This window comes from Labeo rohita, unplaced genomic scaffold (genome assembly GCF_022985175.1).
Source record: "Labeo rohita strain BAU-BD-2019 unplaced genomic scaffold, IGBB_LRoh.1.0 scaffold_1457, whole genome shotgun sequence".
Taxonomy (NCBI): Eukaryota; Metazoa; Chordata; class Actinopteri; order Cypriniformes; family Cyprinidae; genus Labeo; species Labeo rohita.
In genome coordinates this window covers 1-17,145 of record NW_026127623.1, presented here as the reverse complement: position 1 = coordinate 17,145, position 17,145 = coordinate 1, and the positions used below count along the sequence as shown (strand labels likewise).

General features: G+C 38.3%; 1 long non-coding RNA gene across 1 annotated transcript; it reads right to left on the bottom strand.

Moving 5' to 3' along the window:
- Nucleotides 1–497: 497 nt before the first annotated feature.
- LOC127158328 (uncharacterized) lies at nucleotides 498–6,862 on the bottom strand. The gene is made up of 2 exons (XR_007826132.1): nucleotides 6,738–6,862; nucleotides 498–923 (listed from the first exon to the last, which is right to left on the bottom strand). It is a non-coding gene; the product is annotated as an uncharacterized LOC127158328 (long non-coding RNA).
- Between the last annotated feature and the right edge of the window lie 10,283 nt (nucleotides 6,863–17,145).

Below are 17,145 nucleotides of genomic sequence, written 5' to 3'. Positions count from 1 at the left end.
CGACTCACTTTGGAGGTGGTTCTCTGTGGTCCTTTGGTCTCTGTGTTGGCAGTTATAACCTTTACCTAGCTAAACCAAAATTATTTACATATTGGCTCATAAATAAGTCAACATGGCACTGGTGTATAAGCATCAGGAAAATCAAAAGTGTTTGTTATAGCACTTGTCATGCCGCAGGGTCCTAATGTTATACTGTAGTGGGGTCCGGCCCAGCAGTGCCCGAGAAACAAAGAACACCAGGATCAATGAAAGTATGTAATATATCTGGCACCACAAATTCTGTGTTCCTACTGCTGATCCACCTTCAGGCACTAACACATGTACTGTGTTACCATGTATCAGCAGTGACAACATGTTATGACACATTGACTTTAGAGAGATTATCAGAATGAAAATGGATTCTTAACAGCAAAGTGTGTAATTCTTTTTGCTATATTTTTCTTAACATGCAGAGACAACTATAAGTGTCATGCAGTACAGAAGAGAACACTCAGGTGTAGTAATAATAGCGGGCTTTATTTGGCTGAGTAGCAGAAGATGAAGACGGCAAGTGCAGGTAAGGAATAACAATACAAAAAACTGGTAATGGAACTTAGCTGACAAGAAAGTAACAGTCCTTTCAATTCAATTCAATTCAAATGTATTTGTATAGCGCTTTTCATGATACATATCGTTGCAAAGCAACTTTACACCAAATTGACATTTTTACAATATATGTAATAGTAGCTTGATGTACATATGGTAGAGATGTGTGGTAAAGATCAATTAATGACGTAATCAAACAGACAAAGAACACTATAAATTAGTAGCAGAATTCGGTAGTGCTGTATGTTGTTTCAGGGTTGGCATCATCTGAAGTCCTCTGTGGGGTTGGCATCATCTCTTCTTAAGTGTTCTGGATCCAGACTGGAGCTTGTGAATTCCTAGTTACCATGGGATGTCAATCCCATGGCAAAAACAGAGAACAAATAGGAACATAATTAGCGTAACTGCTGTTCAAACTAAGAAAAGAAAGATTTGTTAAACCAGAGCTAAAAGATTAATAATGAGCATTTGATCAGATATAACAGCAGGAAAAGTTTATGAGATGCATTATTTGAATGCTTGGCTAAAAAGATGTGTCTTTAATCTAGATTTAAACAGAGAGAGTGTTTCTGAACCCCAAACGTTATCAGGAAGGCTGTTCCAGAGTTTGGGTGCCAAATGTGAAAAAGCTCTACCTCCTTTAGTGGACTTTGCTATCCTAGGTACTACCAACAGTCCAGAGTTTTGTGACCTTAGGGAGCGTGATGGATTGTAGCGTGGTAAAAGACTAGTTAGGTACGCAGGAGCTAAACCGTTAAGTGCCTTATAGGTAAGAAGTACTATTTTATAGCTGATGCGGAACCTAATAGGTAGCCAGTGCAGAGACTTTAAAATTGGGGTAATATGATCATATTTTCTTGACCTGGTAAGGACTCCAGCAGCTGCATTTTGGACTATCTGTAGCTTGTTTATTGAAGATGCAGGACAACCACCTAGTAGTGCATTACAATAGTCCAGTCTAGAGGTCATGAATGCGTGAACTAGCTTTTCTGCAGAAATATGATTTTCAAAAGACAAGTTGCTGTCTAATATAACACCCAGACTTTTGACTGTAGTGGAAGTAACAGTACATCCGTCTAGTTGTAAGTTGTAAGTCAAAAGATTCTGTGTATTGTTTTTAGGTCCAATAAGTAATATCTCTGTCTTATCTGAATTTAGTAGCAGAAAATTATTGGTCATCCAATCTTTTACATTTTTAACACACTCTGTTAACTTCGATAATTCAGAAGTTTCATCTGGTCTTGTTGAGATATATAGTTGAGTATCATCAGCATAACAATGGAAACTAATCCCGTGTTTTCTAATAATATTACCAAGGGGCAGCATGTATATTGAAAATAGTAGAGGACCTAGAACAGATCCTTGTGGCACTCCATACTTTACTGGTGATAACTAAGATGACTACCCATTTATATAAACAAAGTGGTAGCGATCAGACAGGTAGGATCTAAACCATCTTAAAGCCTGCCCTTGGATACCTGCATAATTTTGTAGTCGATCTATTAGTATGTCATGATCTATAGTGTCGAACGCAGCACTAAGATCAAGTAAAACTAGCAATGAGATGCAGCCTTGGTCTGACGCAAGAAGCAAGTCATTAGTGATTTTAACAAGTGCAGTTTCTGTGCTGTGATGGGGCCTGAAACCTGACTGAAATTCTTCATAGATATCATTTTTTTGCAAGAATGAGCACAGTTGAGCAGATATAACTTTCTCTAAAATTTTAGACATAAATGGAAGATTAGAAATGGGTCTATAATTTGTCAGTTCACTAGGGTCTAGTTGTGGTTTCTTAATAAGAGGCTTAATAACCGCCAGCTTGAATGGTTTAGGGATGTGACCTAAAGATAACGATGAGTTGATAATATTGAGAAGCGGTTCTTCTGCCACAGGTAACAATTCTTTTAGTAATTTAGTGGGTACGGGATCTAATAGGCATGTTGTTGGTTTAGACACAGTGATGAGTTTAACTCTTCCTGTCCTATAGCGGTAAAGTACTGCAGTTTTTCTTTGGGTGTGACGAAAGAAGTTGACATATTAGACGCAGTATTTCTGATGTTATCTATTTTATCAGTGAAGAAATTCATAAAGTCATTACTATTAAACTGTAAAGGAATATTTAGATCAGGTGGTGTTTGATTATTTGTTAATCTAGCCACTGTGTTAAATAAAAACCTTGGATTGTTTTGGTTATTTTCTATGAGTTTGCGGATATGCTCGGCCCTAGCAGCTTTCTTGTGTTTCAGAAGGCTGTGGAACAACGGGGATCACAGGATCGCTGGAGAACAAGGAAGGTAACACAGGTAAGTAAACCGATTCCGGTGAGAGTCACAGAGAGAAACCCTACATGGTGTCCAGGTATAGGAATCTGAGGTGACCCATAATGGGTAAGTTTAACTTGACTAGAGCATAGATGAGACCAGACAATATGAATGTGCTTGGTGCTGGCTTATAAAGACCCACTGATGAAGCTAATTGCAGACAGGTGCGGTGATTGTGGACCGTGAGCAGGTGTGAGCCAGGAGGGATATGTAGAAATGGGAAATGTGTGCAGAGGTGGCTGGTCTTGTACCAGGCTTGATGACAGAAGCTGGTGGACTTGTGACAATAAACATGTTAAACTAGTGCCTCTGTGGTGCTATCAAGGCTGATATTTTGTTTGTTTGACCAGTCTGACACGGAAGCATTGGCTCGAACAATCATTTGAGTTTCTGTTTTTCACCAACATTTAGAAATGACACACTTTACCCTCATAACAGATGGAAGTAGCAAAGAGTTTGTCATATTTTTTTTAAAGGGATAGTTCACCTTAAAAAATAAATTCTGTCATTCACTTTACTCAGCATGATGTTTTTTTTTTTTTTTTTTGTTAATATTGCTAACCAAACAGTTTCGGTGCCCACTGACCTGTACTGTATGGACAAAGAATATACTGGACATCAATGGGAACCAAAATTGTTTGTTTACCAACATTCTTCAAAGCTTCAAAAGTTTTTTTTTTTTCCCTTAGTTCTTGAAAAACATCTTATTCTTGTTGTGTCTAACTATAAAGCATTATAGGATGGAATGAGGCTTTACAGCAGTTACAATGACCTGCTTATGAAAGTAAACCCTGTACTGCAAACACAGCTCATATATAAGGAAGTCTATTTTATATGAACGACTACAAGCATTGCTTTGGCACAGCCTAGAGTAGATTTACAGTAAGTGCAGTGCGAATCATGAAAGCCGTGAAGATCAGAGCAGGCATATGCATGAATCTGTCAGAGTAAATGAGACACTGTCAGTGTGAATAATACTATAATACTAAAAAAAAAAAAAAAAAAAAAAAAAAAAAAACTCTGTTTTTGAAGAAAAGAAACTTTGTGCCAGGGGAATCTATTACAGTCCCTTTGATATATGAAAATCATGTTTAGCTGTGTGCTAATATATCAAAAACACATGTATGATTCCACAAAAGTGGAGTTTTATATATATACTGATAGATATATATATATATATATATATATATATATATATATATATATATATATATATATATGAAAACTGATATATATGGTATATACATCATCTGAAAACTGAATAAATACGCTTTCTACTGATGTATGGGTATTGTTAGAATAAGACAATATTTGGCCGATGCAACTATTTGAAAATCTGGAATCTGATGGAGCAAAAAAATCTAAATATTGAGAAAATCGCCTTTAAAGGGGTCATCGGATGCCTATTTTCCACAAGTTGATATGATTCTTTAGGGTCTTAATGAAAAGTCTCTAATATACTTTGATTAAAAATTCTTAATGGTTTTGTAAAACAACACCCTTTTTACCTTGTCAAAATGAGCTCTGCAAAAATCATCTCATTCTAAGGTGTTGTTTCTTTAAATGCAAATGAGTTCTGCTCGCCCCGCCCCACTCTTCTCTCTGTGGAATGACGAGCTTGATTATTTTAGCCACATTTAGCCGCTAAACTTCCTAACTACCATGTTATAAGGAAAGGTGATCGCAAAGATTCATAAAAAAAAGGCTTTTACACACTTCTGCTGTAAGTAAAGCTGGATCACGAATGATTTGCGTGAACATAGACGGATATATGTAGATCGGGAGGTGCATTCCCTTCACAAACAAATGTAATCCACTGCATCTTCAGCGGCTCAGATGTCGGGAGTAAAGTATTCTTGTCTAACTTACATCCCTGCTTCAGCACTGAAATGAGGAAAGTTACTGGACTGTTACAGCTGGTCTGAGGTAAGAGCTCATGTCAATCAACTATCGTGGGAGCGGCCTCTGTGGGTGTGACAGCACACCGACAGGCATCTGAGAATGGCTCGATTTGAAAAAGGGGTTATTATTTTTACAGATTAATTAAACACTGCATGGATTTTTATCATTATAGGGTAGATTTGTACATACACTGCCAACACACATTAATGTTCAAACAACATGAAAAAGTGAAGTTTGAATCCGATGACCCCTTTAAAGTTGTCCAAATGAAGTTCATAGCAATGCATATTACTAATCAAAAATTAATATATTTATGGTAGGAAATTTACAAAATATCTTCATGGAACATGACCTTTACTTAATATCCTAATGATTTTTGGCATAAAAGAAAAATCGATATATTTGACTCATCCGATGTATTTTTGGCTATTGCTACAAATATACCAGTGCAACATAAGACCGGTTTTGTGGTCCAGGGTCACATATAATATAATAATATAATTTTGTATGTAAAAATGTAAATTACTCCTTCTTACTGTCAATGTTAATCTGCTTAATATTTTTGTGGAAACCATGATACATTTTTTTCAGGATCCTTTGATGAACAGAAAGGTCAAAAGAATATAATTAGTTTGAAATAGAAATCTTTTACAACATTATAAATGTCTTTAATGTCATTTCTGATTAATTTAATTAATCCTTTGTGAAGAAGAAGAAAAAAAACTCTCACTGGCCCTAAACTTTTCAATAGTAGTCCACAGAACTGGAAAAAAGCCTTTAAAGCCTTTATGCATAACACATTATATAAATATTCATAATGTATGTTGTAATGGATTATATCTTCATAAATACTTGTAACCTGTCATGAATCAGGCCTCTGTGGCTCCCTCCGATCGCCACCGGAGGGCACCCTCTCCTGAGTACTAACCATTTCAGACTACATTTCCCATCCAGGTCCAGGTGTCACCCATTAGCCAGCCTTTATAAACTGCTTCTGGACTCGCAAAGTCTTGTTTTGCTGTGGCTACATTTCTGAGCATTTACCTTGTTGTTGGATTGTCTGTGTTTGATCTTGGACTGTTTATCGACCGCTCATTCCTTGCCGCCTGCCCTCTGACTTTATTGCTTTGGATTATTCTCGTTTGCTCTGCTAGCTGCCTGCCCCGACTCACGCCTGTCTACTGTTGACTCTTTTGTATTGACTCTGTTATCCCCAACGCTGTTTCTGGCCCCTGCCTGTCTGACCTTGAGTTTCTTTAATAAAGCTGCAAATGGATCCGCATGCCTCTGACCCTTAATTACATAACCAAAGTTAAATGCATCATGATACTTAAAGGTTTGTTTGTAAAGTGTTTTAATGTATTATACTTTTTAAAGGTGAAGCAATGAAGAGAGAAGTGTTATAATATATTATAACTGTGATTATAATTATTCATGAGATTATGCAATGAATAATAAGGTGCATTACAAGGCATAAGCTTAAACTTTTCCCTAAAAAATAAAATAATAAATGTTGTAAAAATAAACTCATTGTTAATGCATGATACCTAATGAATAATAACACAATTAACATTATTGCTAAAGTGTTACCCATAAAATTATATAAAATGCATTAATAAAGATTGGACACAAGGGGGAGCCAGTGTTTCTGTGTCTTGGCTATGAAAGCGTGGCTATGGGAAACAGCATGTGCTGCATTCAGAGACTGCAAATAGCTCAACAATGATTTTAAAGGTAGCAGGGTGTGGTTAAGTTCTGTGGGCATGGATTGGAACAGAGTCGGTATACAGGCAGCCATAGAAAGCAGCGATCAGATCAGTACTTGCAAAGTAGGAAGACCCACAATCCTGACAGAGAACAGAGATGCTTCAGTCTGAACAGAGATACAAAATCTAAATATCAGATAACAATAACTGCCAGTTGAATTACCTTCCTCTGTACACAAACTTAATGGGCTCCACGGCCAGTGCTGTGGCCACCACATGTGTTATGTCTCCATCCACTCACCACCATCAGTCCATCCATTTCCCCACCACAAACACTAGATTATCCTGAAACACAAGAAACAAACCCAATTCAAAAAATAAACTCTGGACTGGACTGCATTTCTGATAATAAAATCCTGGATCACCAAACTTCTTAAGTGATTCACCAGAACTGTGGACTGAACCTTAATCCGAACTTGCAATATTGCTTGCATATTTTCTTAATTACTTCAATGCAGGAAAAAAAATTGCTAGGTATGTTTTGAAGCATGACAACTGGTTTAGGCTGGTTATGAGCTGGTCCTGAGCAGGAGCTAGTTGTTTGGGACCAGCTTATAACCAGCTCAAGACCAATTTAAACCAACTCATGACGAACTAAGGACCATCTTAAACCAGCTCAAACCAGCTGCCATGCTTCACCTAACCAACATATGCTGTTGTATTTCAACAGGGATGCTGTAGCTTGGATGAACTGAGCTCTGGGTGATTTGTGTAAGAATTTGCTTGTACAACTTGCTCAGAAAAGAAATAATGCAGTGAAAATGTTGAGCTACAAAGAAAAAGATGATTTGGAAATGTTGACTGCATCTGTAGTGATAAAGCCACGGAAAACACATGGCTGTATGTCACTATCAGTTCAGGAGTTTTAACATTCAAGTATTGTAATCAGCAAGAATTTGCATGAGACATAGCAAGCTTATACAGTGGAAAGAATGTCAGTAGGAAGAGCTCCATTTTCAGGCTGGATCCAATGCTTGATTGCGGTTGTCTTAGCAAGATGGCATTGCCAGACAAACAGAAACATCTTGCTATTTTACCCAAGAAACATTATCCCCCCGGTTTCAGAGACAAGGCTTAAGCCTAGTCCTAGACTAAAATGCAAGTCTGAGCTGTTTCAACTGAAAGAAACTTGTACAGACTGATCGTAAAATATATCAGTGATTTTGTTTTGTCTTAAAATCCACACCAGTAATGTTTTTTGTTGTTGTTGTTGTTGTTGTTGTTTTTTGTTTTGTTTTTCTCAAGCATGTCTATAAAAATTACTTATATGTCCTAATTGAACTATGGCATAATCCTGGCATACTTTAGGTCCTGTCTGTGAGACCAAGCCTATGTTTCTAAGCTTATGCTTCTGCATATTCACCAACAAGCTGAGCATGGTGAAAGAAACACCATGATATCAGTCCTATGGAAGAAATGATTCCTTGTGTGAATTCCCTGACAAGGAAAGTGAGTATTTCTTGCAGATGATTCCATGCAGGTGAACAACAGATGACTGACCTCCCTCCATTTACACATGTCGAATTTGATTGTTTTGAATAGAATTTGAATAGATGGAACAATAGATGAAAGATAGCAGATAACAGAACTAATTTTACCTGTACTAAAAAGGAGTTGAGGAAAGCACTGAAGTTAAGGAATGTTGAACAAATAGAAAGCTGCATTAAAAAGGTGTGCAATGGACCTTTAATCTTCCTGCTGGTGCATATCATGAAAGTGTTTGGGAGTGATTGATCCGAATGGTTAAAATAATTTTCTTGTCTGTTACAAACCAGGAACTCTGGGATAAGTCTTTGTAAAAGTAATGTGTGAGGTTGAATCCGTTATGAATAGCCATCCCTTAACAACAGTTTCATATGCGTAAATACAGTCATTATTTTGTATTCTGGACTATGTGTAAACATCTGTTGTGCAAAATAGCTTATTCAGAAAGTATGACATAAAAAAAAAAAAAAAATGAAAAAAAAAATTTGATATTTTGCAGATTGTACATCAGTCCCAAGAAAGAAATGCAAACTACTACATTTATATGTAAAAATATTATAACAATGACTACAGAATAAGAACAATTGTTCAAAAGAATCCTTCCTTTAAGAATTTTGAAAGTTAATCATTTTTTCACCACGCAGGAGATTGTAAAAGAACGACAATGAGTTCAGCATCAAAGCAAAAGAAGAAAAAGCAGTAAGTTATTTTATTGATTACATTTACATTTTTTAATGTTTAAGCCATTACTGAGCTATGTGATTGTATCATGAGTATGGATGAATTAATTATTCAACACTATCAAAAAAAAAAAAAAAATACTAAAAAAGAAATTGACAAATATTTTTGTTTTTAAAGGTTTTTTTTTTTTTTTTTTTTTTTTTTTTGAGCTCATATGGTCTCATGTAAGGGCCTGCAATAATGCGGTTTGGCCAGTGTGGCGTTGTAGAGCAAGACTGTAATTCAGCTCTCCAGGACAGAAGATGGCACAGCGATTATTAGAAGTGCAAACAAAGCCAAAACAATATTCTGTCATGTGCCCTGATACACTCAAGGCCAAGTTCGATATACTTGATTTATTAGATAATACTTGTTTTAAATTTGACACTTAGCCTACATTATAAAAACTTTGATTATGGCAACATTTTTATTTTAAAATCTTTATATGCATATGGAAACACGACATCTTGTTCTCCAATATTTCCAGTGATGGGCAGTAGTGTCGCTACAAGTAGTGACGCTAGTAGTTTAACCACATTTCTCAGTAGTGTGGTGGTAGTGTTGCTGTTTTCTAAATCAAATAGCTTTTCTGTAGCAAAGCTATTTTTTGGATCAAGTATCGTGGTACAAAAGCTACATTTTCAAAGTATTTCTGAAGCTCAAGCGCAAATAACCTCAACTCCTCAAAACTCCTCAAACTGTCAGTCAAACCTCATTGTTCCTCCTGCCTCTCATGTGAATGAAGTGCGACATGCATTTCGGGGCATCTAAGCTTGTTTGCAGTTTGAAGGTTAATAAATAACTGTTGAGTGAATAAGTACAGTGTTTCTTTACTCAAGAAACACTATAATTTTAAATTATAATTGTTTGTTTGTTTTGTTTTGTATTTGAGGAGTGGAGAAAAGTGGCTTACTTTTTTAACTTGATATTGGTGAAATGTTAATAATATAATAACACATGCAACGATGCAAATAAACGTAGCCTATCTGTTGGCCTATACATTTATATGGTAACACTACAATAAGATTTTATTAGTTAATGTTAGCTAATGTATTAACTAACATGAGTGAACAATAAACAATAATTTTTTTTACACTACTTATTAATCTTTGATAACGTTAGTTAATAAAAATACAGTTGTTCATTGGTGGTACATTTTAGTTCACAGTGCATTAATTAATGTTAACAAACACAACTTTTGATTTTAATAATGCATTAGTAAATGCTGAAATTAACATTAAGATTAAAAAAATGCTGTAGAGGTATTATTCATTCTTAGATCATGTCAACTACACTAGTTAACTAATGTTTACTAATGAACATTATTGTGTTACCATTTATATAAATGTATCTCTATACAATAAAGTCATAATACCAACTAACAATAGGAGGTTTCCAGCTGACAGCAAAATTTTATTTTGCCAGTGTCACACTATGAGGTAAATCTGGCCCTGTACATGATACTGATTTTTGCTGCCAAATTGGTTTGTTACAGTTGTTGAATAAACAATTAAACTGAACTATTATGTCTGTCTGTCTGCTTGACTGACAGTTTTATTGATCACTGAGAGAGCATTGACTTGGTATGATGTTGGTCATGTATCTTAGATGTAGTAAACTACTTTTGCCATGTTGCTGTAGCTTAGCTTGCTGCATTTTCCAGGGCTGTAGCTTAAGTGTAGTGAAGCTTCATTTAATGAAGAGTAACTGTTAGCTTAGCTCACTACATTTTCCAAGTAGCTTACCTTACACTGAATATTTTTATGATTAAATAACTGACAGACACAATACTAGCTAATCACTGTGGGCATAGTTAGTATGCTTGCTGACATCATGACATCAAACCATGTGCAAACTCATCTGTCAACATAACTGTCAACACCATTTCCTTTATAAAACTAGACCAAAATCCACTGTTGCAAACTTCTTCCAATGGAAAGTAGCTAAAGTCTGCTTGAAAAGTCACTAAATGTCCCTATATGACACATACACTAATTAGCATATCCATGACATTTTGAATCATATTTGCATTCTGCTTAGTGTTAGCTTTTACATTTGTTTGTATCTCTCCTACTCTCTGTGCTCATATACTGTATTAAAATAGTCACATTCAAAATAAAACATTTTGCTGTTCCTGTTGTCAGACGATGAGATGAACAGTGTTGGGGAAAGTTACTTTTAAAAGTAATGCATTACAATATTGAGTTACTCCCTAAAAAAGTAACTAATTACATTACTTAGTTACTTTTCATGGAAGATAATGCGTTACTTTACTTTTGCATTACTTTTTAAATCTGGGCAGGGCTTGTCTGTTCTGTGTTCCTTGTGTTTTTCCCCTGTGTTTCTAGTTCTTTTGGTTTGTTCCGTTTTCTCCCCCTTTTGGTTTAGTATTATTGGGTTAGTCTTGCCCTTATTTGTACTTCCCCTCGTTATCTCGTTTGTAACCACTCCCCTGTTTCCTTGTATATAATGTTCCTTGTGCCTCACTCCTCTTGTTGGTGACTATATTGTCTTCAGTGTTCTTCTGTTCGTTGTGGTTGCTGGTTCCCTGAGTTTCCCTGAGTTTCCCTGAGTTTCCCTGAGTTTGTATTCATGTTGGATTATTTAATAAAGCCGCATTTGTTGGATCTCCGCTCTCCTCCTGCGTTATTCCCCGCACACGACGACACACCCGTGACAGAATCACCGACCCAAAAATTCAAAGGATGACCTGGGCTGAGGACCTCCTCCTAAACCTGCAACAAGGTGAGCGTTCGCTGGAGGAGTATGTGGAGGAGTTTTTGAGCGTTTACCATCTGGTGAGATGGAGCGACAAGATGGTTAATGCATGTTTCCAGATGGGACTCAAAGATGATAGTTTGTTTCAATTGATAAGTCCTAATGATTGCTACCGTCCTGTAGCAGATTTTATAAATTTTGTTCTTGATTTATGTGGTTCCTCATTCTAAGTCATGGTGGAGGATGGTAATCCTCCTCCCATCTGGAAACATGCGTCTGCACGCAAGATGGCCGCCGCCACGCCAGATGGCCGCCGCCACGCCAGAATCTGCACACAAGATGGCTGCCGCCACGCCAGAGTCTTCACGCAAGATGGCTGCCACGCCAGAGTCTGCATCTTATGAGTCTAGTCAAGTTGCGGCTACGTTCCCCGAGTCAAGTCAAGTTGCAGCTGTGTTCCCCGAGTCAAGTCAGGTTGCAGCTGCGTTTCCCGAGGCAAGTCAAGTTTCTGAGTCCAGTCAAGTTACAGCTGCATTTCCTGAGTTCAGTCAAGTTTCGGAGTCCAGTCAAGTTGCAGCTGTGTCTCCTGAGTCAAGTCAAGTTACAGCTGCGGTTCCTGAGTTAAGTCAAGTTTCTGAGTCACGTCAAGTTGCAGCTCAAGCGGCTGAGTCAAGTCAAGCGGCTGAGTCAAGTCAAGCCAAAGCTGTCGTTCCTGAATCAAGTAAAGTCACAGCGGTTCCCCATGAGTCAAGCCAAGTTGTTGCGGGCGTTCCTGAGTCAAGTCTCATTACCGCTGTGGTTCCTGAGTCAAGTCACGTCACGGCTACATCTCCTGAGTCAAGTCAAGTTCCTGGTGCATCTCCTGAGACAAGACCAGTTCCTGAGCCCGAACAGCCTCCAGCGCGCACCCCAGAACCTGAGCTGTCTCCAGCGCACCCTCCTGAGGTGGTACTCTCGTCTGGTCTCAAGTCCACTCCCGAAACCTCGTTTGCCGGAGAAGCTGCGCCAATGCCTCCTGAGGTGTCAGCCCAGGCTGTAGCGCCTCATAGGGAGGCGGCGTTAACTTCTGTACTCTCTGCTTCTCCCCTTTCTCTGTCCACCTCCTCTATCCCTGCTCTCTCCAGGTCCCCTGGGGGGACTACTCCCCTGTTCAGCCATGGCCCAAGGGAATGTGTGCTAGGCCATGGCTCCCTGAACTACCCGATCCGCCATGGCCCAATGGACTGTGTGCTAGGCCATGGCTCCCTGAACTCCCCGATCCACCATGGCCTCCCGAGCTCACTGAACCGCCATGGCCTTCTGGACTGTCTGCCCGGCCATGGCCTCCTGAGCCCCCAGACCCGCCATGGCCTCCTGAACTGTGTGATCCGCCCTGGAGGCCATCCCTGTATCCTGTGTCTCCTGTGTCCCTGCCTACCGGCCTCCAGGGCGCCCACCCTCCCTCCCTCCCCCTTTAGTTTGTATATGGCGCGAGACGCGCCTTTTCGGAGGGGGGGCGTTAATGTCAGGATTATAGTCTTGTCTGTTCTGTTTTCCTTGTGTTTTTCCCCTGTGTTTCTAGTTCTTTTGGTTTGTTCCGTTTTCTCCCCCTTTTGGTTTAGTATTATTGGTTTAGTCTTGCCCTTATTTGTACTTCCCCTCGTTATCTCGTTTGTAACCACTCCCCTGTTTCCTTGTATATAATGTTCCTTGTGCCTCACTCCCCTTGTCGGTGGTTGCTGGTTCCCTGTGTTTCCCTGAGTTTGTATTCATGTTGGATTATTTAATAAAGCCGCATTTGTTGGATCTCCGCTCTCCTCCTGCGTTATTCCCCGCACACGACAACACACCCGTGACAGTTTGTTTGTTTTCAATATAAAAAGTTCTATTATAAAATATCAACTTTTCAGCAATAAAAAAGGAAAACAAATGTACTTGTTAGTTACTTGGAAAAAGTAATAATATTATGTAATTTGCGTTACTTGTAATGTGTTACCCCCAACACTGGAGATGAATATGAAATAGTGACTGAAACACAGCCTGTTAAGGCTACGTGTTAACCAGCTCTCCCTTCCAAGGCGTTAATGTGCATTGAAATCCAGATTTATAATCAAGACACAAGATTAAAGACAGTGGCTGTGTTTTGATTTTGACAATATTTACATGTAAAATGATCATTCAGTTAGAAGTAGGGATGGGCAATATGATCAAAGTCTTATTTCACAATATGAGAAACTGTATTCCATGGTAACAGTATATCTCTATTTATTTATTTATTTATTTATTTATTCCTGTCTTCAGCCACTGTAATAGTAGGTGTTGAAGAAACAACATATGCAGGTTAGGTTTGTTTTGAAGTACTGTAACTGGTTTTCACCCAACTATTTATGTTTACTTAACTAACTTGTGAATACTCACAGAAGTAACTCACACAGATGACTTTATTATAAATAACTAAAATATAATATAATAAATATAATATAATATAATAACTGTTTATGTGAATACTCCTAATAATTCTGTGCATTTGATGTTTGTATTAAAGTGCAATGAGACACAAAAGATCTTGTAGGCCTTTATCACACTTCCTGGGCCTTATTTATAAAATGTTGTGCAGAAACCAACCTAAATTAGTTTTTTCGATCATCTATCAAATATGCGTACGTGTGAGTCATAGAATGAACGAACATACAGAAAACGTACATACGCGTCTCTTTCAGATGTGAAATCTATGAATCGCAAATGATCTTGAACTTGCATTGCAGCTGTATGGTTACATCGTTAGATGATTTGGATAAGACTGTCATCGTTATCCAAATCCTTTAATTTAGAACAGCGAACAAGAACAACTTAGATTTTCAAAAACCTACAGTACTCCGACAAGAAAAATGTGTACTTGACGTGACGCTAAGTACTTTTCCATGTCAAATCCAGTTTTTAGGAGCGTTGATGTGGATTTATGTGTACATATAAGATCATATCTGAGCGTACGCACATTTTGTAAACGAGGCTCCCTATTTTCGGTTAGCGAAGCAGTGCTTCCGGGACCATCACAACACAATCCAAACTAATGGCTGAATCCTTTTGCGTTACTGCAGTGTACCTAGCTGCTCTTATTCTCAACAATGACACCATTACCTAAATTTTCACGACTTAACATAAAGAATTGAGGAAATCATGGGTGAGAATGATATGGCAGGATGAAAGCCCTTCTTTTGAAATAACACAAGGGAGTATGTTCGTGTGTGGTATGCATTTCAAAACAACGGATATTTACATCTCAAAAAGTGGAAGGAAGAAATTAAAATCCAGTACAGCACCTTGCTAATTTGTAAAGACCTATTTCCTTGGGAGCACTAAGTCTGGTAAGTATACTAATAACCATGCTGTATGCTGAGGGAGTGCATGCCAAGTACCAAGGCAAGCACTAAGAACCTACTTTACAGCATAACCATAGAAGCAGCCCCTTAGATGACCCAGCCAGTCTACCTGTCCGCCAGAGGCAGAGTCTCTGAAAGTGACAAGTGTAAGGGAAATTGCAAGGAACCGCCAATAAACACCTTCCACTGTACTCAAGATGGAGACTTCCTGTAGGATCTTCCTCTTCAGATCCCCTGAGTTGGCAGCTATGTCTGGCCACAGCCCAGTCTAAGAGGGAAGGTAGTCCTCAGGGAGGCCAGAGGAAAAACCCTAATCAATCTGTTATGGTTGTCTCATGGAGCTCCAGGGAGCGGAGGACTCCACTCTGAGACATGACGCTCCGTCCGGGAGCAGCAGGCTCATGGATGACCCTTCCACAGTAAGGGGAGCACTGCTAAGCTCATGGGCATCCTTGACTGCACGGGGAGCTCTGGGAGTGAAGTTGTTGGTTCTAAGATCGAGAGGAGAACTCACATGCCCCGTGAGAGGAGCACTGCCAGGCTCAACCATAAGAGCAGCCTAACAGGAAGGAAAAATATAGCCTAACAACCTCTGCACAGAGCTCTGGGTAGCAAGGAGATCTCACATGTTCAACCAACCTGGAAGCAAGCAGCAGGTGACCCTCCCGCAGTGGTTTTCGCAACGAAACACGCAGTGTCTCAACGACATGGCGTCAGCTGCAACAATACTACAGCGAGAATTATACTAATATTTGATACATCTCAGAGATATCTATTTGAAGTGCGTGCTTACATCTGGAAGACATCTATTTTAGAGTGTTTGTTCATCGGCAATACATCTTTAGGACTTTAATCAGATCTCAAATAGAGATTTAGAAAATGTCTTCTAGATGTTTATGATTAAAAATGTAAAACTGACATTCTTAAGACATTTATCAGATGTTTGTACACAGCAGATGTGAACTTTAAAAGACATCTTGCTATCTGGGATGTTTAACAAATCCCTAGCATACTAATACTTAACTCTTGCATTAATTAAGCTAATTTTGTACTTTATCTATTAAACAGCGAATCTTAAATTTGATTTGTATGTTTTGTACCGTTTGTGATAAACTTTACATAATTCATTTGTAGAAATAAATTTGGTGCTACATCTCCACCATTCATTGATTACTTGAAGGAAATATTGAGAAGGTATCCAGATGGGGGACAAATATTAAAGGTAGGTAAAAAAAAAAAATAAATCTATCTATCTATCTATATATACAGTGCTCTCCACTAATATTGGCACCCTTGGTAAATATGAGCAAAGGTGGCTGTAAGAATAAATCTGCATTGTTTATCCTTTTAATCTTTCATTCAAAAAATTCACAATATTCTAACCTTTCATTTAAGTAAAACCATGGAAAGCAGGGGGAAAATCTGTTTATGAAATAAATGTTTTTCTGTAGTTCATGTTGACCACAATTATTGGCACCCAATTATTGCAATGTCCATTATTCAAGATAACAGCTGTGTGTTTTCTTCTTTAATGCCTGAAGAGTTTGGAGAACACCTGACAAGAGATCAGAGACCATTCCTTCATACAGAAACTCTTCAGATCCTTTAGTTTCCCAGCTCCATGCTGGTGCTTCTTCTCTTCAGTTCACCTCACGCATTTTCTATAGGGTTCAGGTCAGGCAACTGGGACGGCCATGGCAGAAGCTTCATTTTATGCTCAGTGACACATTTTTGTGTTGATGTTTGATTTGGATCACTGTGCTGATGGAAGATCCAACCACAGCTCATTATAGAACTTCTAACAGATGCAGTCAGGTTTACATTTTTTATCTGTTGGTATTTGCTAGAATCCATGATGCCATGTATCTGAACAAGATGTCCAGGACCTCTGGCAGAAAAATAAGCCCACAGCATTAAAGATCCAGCAGTATATTTAACCATGGGCATGGGGTACTTTTTGTACCAAACCTATCTTGAGTGTTTGCTGCCAGAAAGCTCTTTTTTTTAGTTTCATCTGACCACAGAAGCAATTCCCATTTGAAATTCAAATTGTGGCTGACAACTGAATATGCTGGAGTTTGTTTTTGGATAAGCAAGGAGGATTTTTTTTAAAACCCTCCTGAACAACATGTGGTGACGTAGGGGCTGTTTGAATTTTTTTTTTTTTTTTTTAGTCTTTTGGCCCCAAGACTCAACTAATCTCTGCAATTCTCCTACTGTGATCCTTGGAGAGTCTTTGGACACTTAAACTCTCCTCCTCACCATGCATTAGGATGATATAGACACACA